The 7,505-nt window shown below is 41.8% G+C and overlaps 1 pseudogene across 1 annotated transcript; it reads right to left on the bottom strand.

Moving 5' to 3' along the window:
• Positions 1–6,704: 6,704 nt before the first annotated feature.
• Positions 6,705–7,505, bottom strand: LOC311099438 (uracil nucleotide/cysteinyl leukotriene receptor-like; annotated as a pseudogene). Its single transcript has one exon. The product of its transcript is annotated as a uracil nucleotide/cysteinyl leukotriene receptor-like (transcript).

Below are 7,505 nucleotides of genomic sequence, written 5' to 3'. Positions count from 1 at the left end.
AGCCAAATACATTTAAACTCACTTTACAATTCCTGACATTTAATTCAAGTAAAAATTCCCTGTCTTAGGTCAGTTAGGATCACCACTTTATTTTAAGAATGTGAAATGTCAGAATAATTGTAGAGAGAGATTTATTCCAGCTTTTATTTATTTCATCACATTCCCAGTGGGTCAGAAGTTTACATACACTCAATTAGTATTTGGTAGCATTGCCTTTAAATTGTTTAACTTGGGTCAAAGGTTTTGGGTAGCCTTCCACAAGCTTCCCACAATAAGTTGGGTGAATATTGGCCCATTCCTCCTGACAGAGCTGGTGTAACTGAGTCAGGTTTGTAGGCCTCCTTGCTCGCACATGCTTTTTCAGTTCTGCCCACACATTTTCTATAGGATTGAGGTCAGGGCTTTGTGATGGCCACTCCAATACCTTGACTTTGTTGTCCTAAAGCCATTTTGCCACAACTTTGGAAGTATGCTTGGGGTCATTGTCCATTTGGAAGACCCATTTGCGACCAAGCTTTAACTTCCTGACTGATGTCTTGAGATGTTGCTTCAATATATCCACATAATCTTCCTTCCTCATAATGCCATCTATTTTGTGAAGTGCACCAGTCCTTCCTGCAGCAAAGCACCCCCACAGCATGATGCTGCCACCCCCGTGCTTCACGGTTGGGATGGTGTTCTTCGGCTTGCAAGCTTTCCCCTTTTTCCTCCAAACATAACGATGGTCATTATGGCCAAACAGTTCTATTTTTGTTTCATCAGACCAGAAGACATTTCTCCAAAAAGTATGATCTTTGTCCCCATGTGCAGTTGCAAACCGTAGTCTGTCTTTTTTATGGCGGTTTTGGAGCAGTGGCTTCTTCCTTGCTGAGCGGCCTTTCGATATAGGACTCATTTTACTGTGGATATAGATACTTTTGTACCTGTTTCCTCCAGAATCTTTACAAGGTCCTTTGCTGCTGTTCTGGAATTGATTTGCACTTTTCGCACCAAAGTACGTTCATCTCTAGGAGACAGAACGCGTCTCCTTCCTGAGCGGTATGACGGCTGCGTGGTCCCATGGTGTTTATACTTGTGTAGTATTGTTTGTACAGATGAACGTGGTACCTTCAGGCGTTTGGAAATTGCTTCCAAGGATGAACCAGACTTGTGGAGGTCTACAATTGTTTTTCTTTTCTGAGGTCTTGGCTGATTTCTTTTGATTTTCCCATGATGTCAAGCAACGAGGCACTGAGTTTGAAGGTAGGCCTGGAAATACATCCACAGGTACACCTCCAATTGACTCAAATTATGTCAATTAGCCTATCAGAAGCTTCTAAAGCCATGACATCATTTTCTGGAATTTTCCTAGCTGTTTAAAGGCACAGTCAATTTAGTGTATGTAAACTTCTGACCCACTGGAATTGTGATACAGTGAATTATAAGTGAAATAATCTGTCTGTAAACAATTGTTGGAAATATTACTTGTGTCACGCACAAAGTAGATGTCCTAACCGTCTTGCCAAAACTATAGTTTGTTAAATATAAATGTGTGGAGTGGTTGAAAAACAAGTTTTAATGACTCCAACCTAAGTGTATGTAAACTTCCGACTTCAACTGTATATATGGATATTTAATGTTGATTTATCAGTACAATGTTGTAGAAACACTGTATGCTGAATTTCATAAGAACTCAAGGTTAGAGTTCCCCAAGTAGTAGGGCACCAAACTGCTTTTAGTGGATGTAGCCCAAGAGCTACTCTTGCCAGTATTGAACTATGGTAATAATTGTCATTTGTGTTAGAGCCTTTCTATGTATAAAGTGCTCCTGTTGTTTCCTAACACTGTACATAGCTTTTAAGGCATATTCTCTACTAACAAAATTTAGATTTTCTTAAAAAGAATGTCATGCATTTTAGGCTGTACAAGGTGTAAATAATGAAATTCACCCAAATTGGTGTGCGATGGCTTTTACCTAGAGACAAACCATTTTATTGAATCTATGAACATGCCGTCCGTTTACACAATTAATGGTTTTAAAGAAATCAACACGTTACACTAGAATATTGCATTCTTTTGGTAAGAATGATGGCAAACTTTGAAAACGATTTATTATTCTAAGTGTAATTAAAGGAAAAATCTAATTGCGTGACAATTAGCTTAGCAACCGTGTGACGACGTGAACGCGATTGGTCGACAGTCTGCTGGTTGGGGCATTATTGGATTCTATCTCTTTTCTATAATATCAGTTCAATTCAAGGGGCTTTATTGGCATGGGAAACATATGTTTAAATTGCCAAAGCAAGTGAAATGGATAAACAAAAGTGAAATAAACAATAAAAAGTAAATATTACACTCACACAAGTTCCAAAAGAATAAAGACATTTCAAATGGCATATTAGGTCTATATATACAGTGTTGCAACGATGTGCAAATAGTTAAAGTAAAAAAGGGAAAATAAATAAACATAAATATGGGTTGTATTTACAATGGATTTGTTCTTCACTGGTTGCCCTTTTCTGGCAACAGATCACAAATCTTGCTGCTGTGATTGCACACTGTGGTATTTCACCCAATTAGATATGGGAGTTTATCAAAATTTGATTTGTTTTCAAATTCTTTGTGGGTCTGTGTAATCTGAGGGAAATATGTGTCTTTAATATGGTGATACATTTGGCAGGAGGTTAGGAAGTGCAGCTCAGTTTCCACCTCATTTTGTGGGCAGTGTGCACATAGCCTGTCTTCTCTTGAGAGCCAGGTCTACCTTCGGCAGCCTTTCTCAATAGCAAGGCAATGCTCACTGAGTCTGTACATAGTCAAAGCTTTCCTTAGTTTTGGGTCAGTCACAGTGCTCAGGTATTCTGCCACTGTGTACTCTCTGTTTAGGGCCAAATAGCATTCTAGTTTGCTCTTTTTTGTTTGTTAATTCTTTCCAATGTGTAAAGCAATTATCTTTTTGTTTTCTCATGATTTGGTTGGTTCTAATTATGTTGCTGTCCTGGGGCTCTGTGGGGTCTGTTTGTGTTTGTGAACAGAGCCCCAGGACCAGCTTGCTTAAGGGACTCTTCTCCAGGTTCATTTCTCTGTAGGTGATGGCTTTGTAATGGAAGGTTTAGGAATCGCTTCCTTTTAGGTGGTTGTAGAATTTAACAGCTCTTTTCTGGATTTTGATAATTAGCGGGTATCGGCCTAATTCTGCTCTGCATTATTTTGTGTTTTACGTTGTACACAGAGGATATTTTTGCAGAATTTTACATGAAGAATCTCAATTTGGTGTTTGTCCCATTTTGTGAATTCTTGGTTGGTGAGCGGACTCCAGACCTCACAACCATAAAGGGCAATGGGTTCTATAACTGATTCAAGTATTTTTAGCCAGATCCTAATTGGTATGTCAAATTTTATGTTCCTTTTGATGGCATAGAAGGCCCTTCTTGCCTTGTCTCTAATATCATTCACAGCTTTGTGGAAGTTACCTGTGGCGCTGATGTTTAGGCCGAGGTATGTATATTTTTTTGTGTGCTCTAGGGCAACGGTGTCTGGATGGTATTTGTGGTCCTCTCCAGCAACGGCACCATGCAATGCACCCTGGACAAAGAGGCAGACAAATAGGAAAAATGTGCTAGATCCTCTGTTAAATTACACATTTCTCGAGGTAGGAATATCGCAAAAATATGATCAATGGCTCATTCGAGAGAAGACATCCTCCCGAGTTATGACATTGGCCAGTGTTCAAATCTGACATGTATGAGAGACATTTTCGCGATCTAAAAGTCGTATTTCTATTAACTTCCAGTGTAGTGAGAGCAACTATCACAGTGCTGCGTTATCACAGTGCTGCCTGCTTGAACGCCAATAACTCAAATACACATGAAAACATGAAATGACCAAAGGAATCGATAGAACATCCCTCAGAGATGCACAAAAACATAACATAAAAAATGGGTGAACCTTTCCTTGAATGTATTGTGGCAAATGATGGATAAACAAAAACAATTGACTAGTTACTGAGAATCTAACCTAAATATAGAATATAATCTGTGCTTTTAGTCCAAATAAAAATAATTGATCAAAACCAAATACCTGTATTCCTCAGTTTCTACAATGTTGTGTACAATTATGTACAGTCGTGGTCAAAAGTTTTGAGAATGCCACAAGTATTGGTCTTCACAAAGTTTGCTGCTTCAGTGTTATGAGATATTTTTGTCAGATGTTACTATGGTATACTGAAGTATAATTACAAGCATTCCATAAGTGTCAAAGGCTTTTATTGACAATTACATTAAGTTTATGCAAAGAGTCAATATTTGCAGTGTTGACCCTTCTTTTTCAAGACCTCTGCAATCCGCCCTGGCATGCTGTCAATTAACTTCTGGGCCACATCCTGACTGATGGCAGCCCATTCTTGCATAATCAATGCTTGGAGTTTGTCAGAATTTGTGGGTTTTTGTTTGTCCACCCGCCTCTTGAGGATCGACCACAAGTTCTCAATGGGATTAAGGTCTGGGGAGTTTCCTGGCCATGGACCCAAAATTATCACTTTTGCCTTATGGCAAGGTGCTCCATCATGCTGGAAAAGGCATTGGTCGTCACCAAACTGTTCTTGGATGGTTGGGAGAAGTTGCTCTCTGAGGATGTGTTGGTACCATTCTTTATTCATGGCTGTGTTCTTAGGCAAAATTGTGAGTGAGCCCACTCCCTTGGCTGAGAAGCAACCCCACTCTCAGGATGCTTTACTGTTGGCATGACACAGGACTGATGGTAGCGCTCACCTTGTCTTCTCCGGACAAGGTGTTTTCCGGATGCCCCAAACAATCAGAAAGGGGATTCATCAGAGAAAATGACTTTACCCCACTCCTCAGCAGTCCAATCCCTGTACCTTTTGCAGAATATCAGTCTGTCCCTGATGTTTTTCCTGGAGAGAAGTGGCTTCTTTGCTGCCCTTCTTGACACCAGGCCATCCTCCAAAAGTATTCGCCTCACTGTGCGTGCAGATGCACTCACACCTGCCTGCTGCCATTCCTGAGCAAGCTCTGCACTGGTGGTGCCCCGATCCCGCAGCTGAATCAACTTTAGGAGACGGTCCTGGCGCTTGCTGGACTTTCTTGGGTGCCCTGACGCCTTCACAACAATTGAACCTCTCTCCTTGAAGTTCTTGATGATCCGATAAATGGTTGATTTAGGTGCAATCTTACTAGCAGCAATATCCTTGCCTGTGAAGCCCTTTTTGTGCAAAGCAATGATGACGGCATGTGTTTCCTTGCAGGTAACCATGGTTAACAGAGGAAGAACAATGATTTCAAGCACCACCCTCCTTTTAAAGCTTCCAGTTTGTTATTCTAACTCAATCAGCATGACAGGGTGATCTCCAGCCTTGTCCTCGTCAACACCCTCATCTGTGTTAACGAGATAATCACTGACATGATGGCAGCTGGTCCTTTTGTGGCAGGGCTGAAATGCAGTGGAAATGTTTTTTGGGGATTAAGTTCATTTTCATGGCAAAGAGGGACTTTGCAATTAATTGCAATTCATCTGATCACTCTTCATGACATTCTGGAGTATATGCAAATTGCCATCATCAAAACTGAGGCAGCAGACTTTGTGAAAATTAGTATTTGTGTCATTCTCAAAACGTTTGACCACGACTGTATTTAATTTTTTTTAAATTGTTTGTAATTTTTTGTTGGGGGGTGGGGGTTACAGGTACAATATCCATTTAAATTAATATATTTAGGGGGGCTTCCGAGTGGCACAGTGGTCTAAGGCACTGCATAGCAGTGCTAGAGGCGTCACTACAGATCTGGGTTCGATCCCGGGCTGTGTCGCCATGAGGCGGCACACAATTGGCCCAGCGGGTTTGGATGTCCTTGTCCCATCACGCTCTAGCGACTGCACGCTGACTTTGGTCGCCAGCTGTACAGTGTTTCCTCCGACTGGCTTCCAGGTTAAGCAAGCAGTGCGGCTTGGCGGGGTCTTGTTTCGGAGGACGCAAGGCTCTCGACCTTTGCCTCTCCGGAGTCCGTACGGGAGTTGCAGCGATGGGACAAGACTGTTGGGGAGAAAACAGGGTAAAAATTATTAATATATTCTGTTTATATAAAAACTTTACCCATGAGCTGCCACTCAAAACAAAAGTAAGAAATACATACAGAATTTAAATAAGTATTCACCCAACCCCACCCAGCCAACATGTCTCCATCCACCCCCACCAGCAACTAGGGAACAATGATGTATTTCTTTCTACAATGTTACATTAACCTTTTATCATTCTGACACCAGCATTCAAATCAGTTGGTATACAGACACAAGCAAAAGCTTACTCCGCTCAGACATAATACAGTATGTGTTAAGAACTTTTTATTACATAGCTTTGATACAACAGCAATAACATCTGCAAAGACATTGGCATACAGAGACATTAGCCTACATATCAAAATAACTGAGTATGGTCAACATTTTATTGCATTTATTTGCTTGACAGGTCTATTTCCTCAAAGGCATTTCCATCCCCATATATGACATACAGTATGAAGTAAGTAAAAAAAAAAAAAAAACTAATGTTTTCACCTTAAATCTGAGAGTTGTTCGACTGGCAGTCTACCTACATCTTGTCTTCATCAGTACCTTACATTTAGTCAGTTTTAGACCAAGACGAATTCACACCTTAATAACCAGACATCTACCTGTACAGGATGTGTGTTGAGCAATTATCCTGAGTTGGCTGTATTTCAGGTACAGCAGGAGCCAGGTTTCTGTGGTAGTATATTCTCTTTGAACAGGTAAAGCACAGGCTGCTGCTGCTGATGTTCATGAAGCCAAAGACAATGTGGTGGATGTAGCAGTGGAATACATCCAGGGAGAAGTAGTGCTGAAATGGGAACAGAACCACAGGAGGGAAGTAATTAAAAACAATGATTGCCAAGATGATGAGGACCATTTTTAAGGCTCTATTCTTGACGGGCTGCGTCGCGACCCGGCCCAGACTGCCTCAGGGCCCACAGGATGGCGATGTTACGGAATACCATGAAGGCAAATGCCGCCAGGATCTTGAATGTGAAGACCTTCTCATGTGACGAGCCACATGACGGCGGCGAGCAAGGCCCAGTAGCAGTGGTCCTTGAGTTCTGTGAAGGTGGAGCACGGCCATGTAGCGGTCTAGACAGATGCAGGAGAGGAAGTCCTTGATGCCGTAGAAGTAGCGCAGCACGTACCAGGTGCTTCTGGTGGTCAGGTAGACGATGTTGGCAACTTCCAGAGTGGGGATGAGGCAGAAGAAGGTGTCCAGGATGGCAAGGTGCATGATGAAGATGTCTGAGGTGGTAGTCACTCTTGTTCTTGTGTAGGAGCCACAGCACCATAACGTTGTCTGGGATCCCCAGGAACATGTTGATGACCTGCAGCGCGGCTGGCATGTCGTCAGACTGCCCATACACAGTCTTGTCCCCAATGCTGGAGTTGAATGGTTTGTGAGAGATTAAGAGCAAGGACGAGTTAATGTAGAACAGGGATGAGTTGAAGAACCCCTCCAT

Source organism: Coregonus lavaretus (assembly GCF_964263955.1).
Source record: "Coregonus lavaretus genome assembly, chromosome: 24".
In the NCBI taxonomy this organism is placed as follows: domain Eukaryota; kingdom Metazoa; phylum Chordata; class Actinopteri; order Salmoniformes; family Salmonidae; genus Coregonus; species Coregonus lavaretus.
This window is presented reverse-complemented; position numbering and strand designations above follow the sequence as displayed.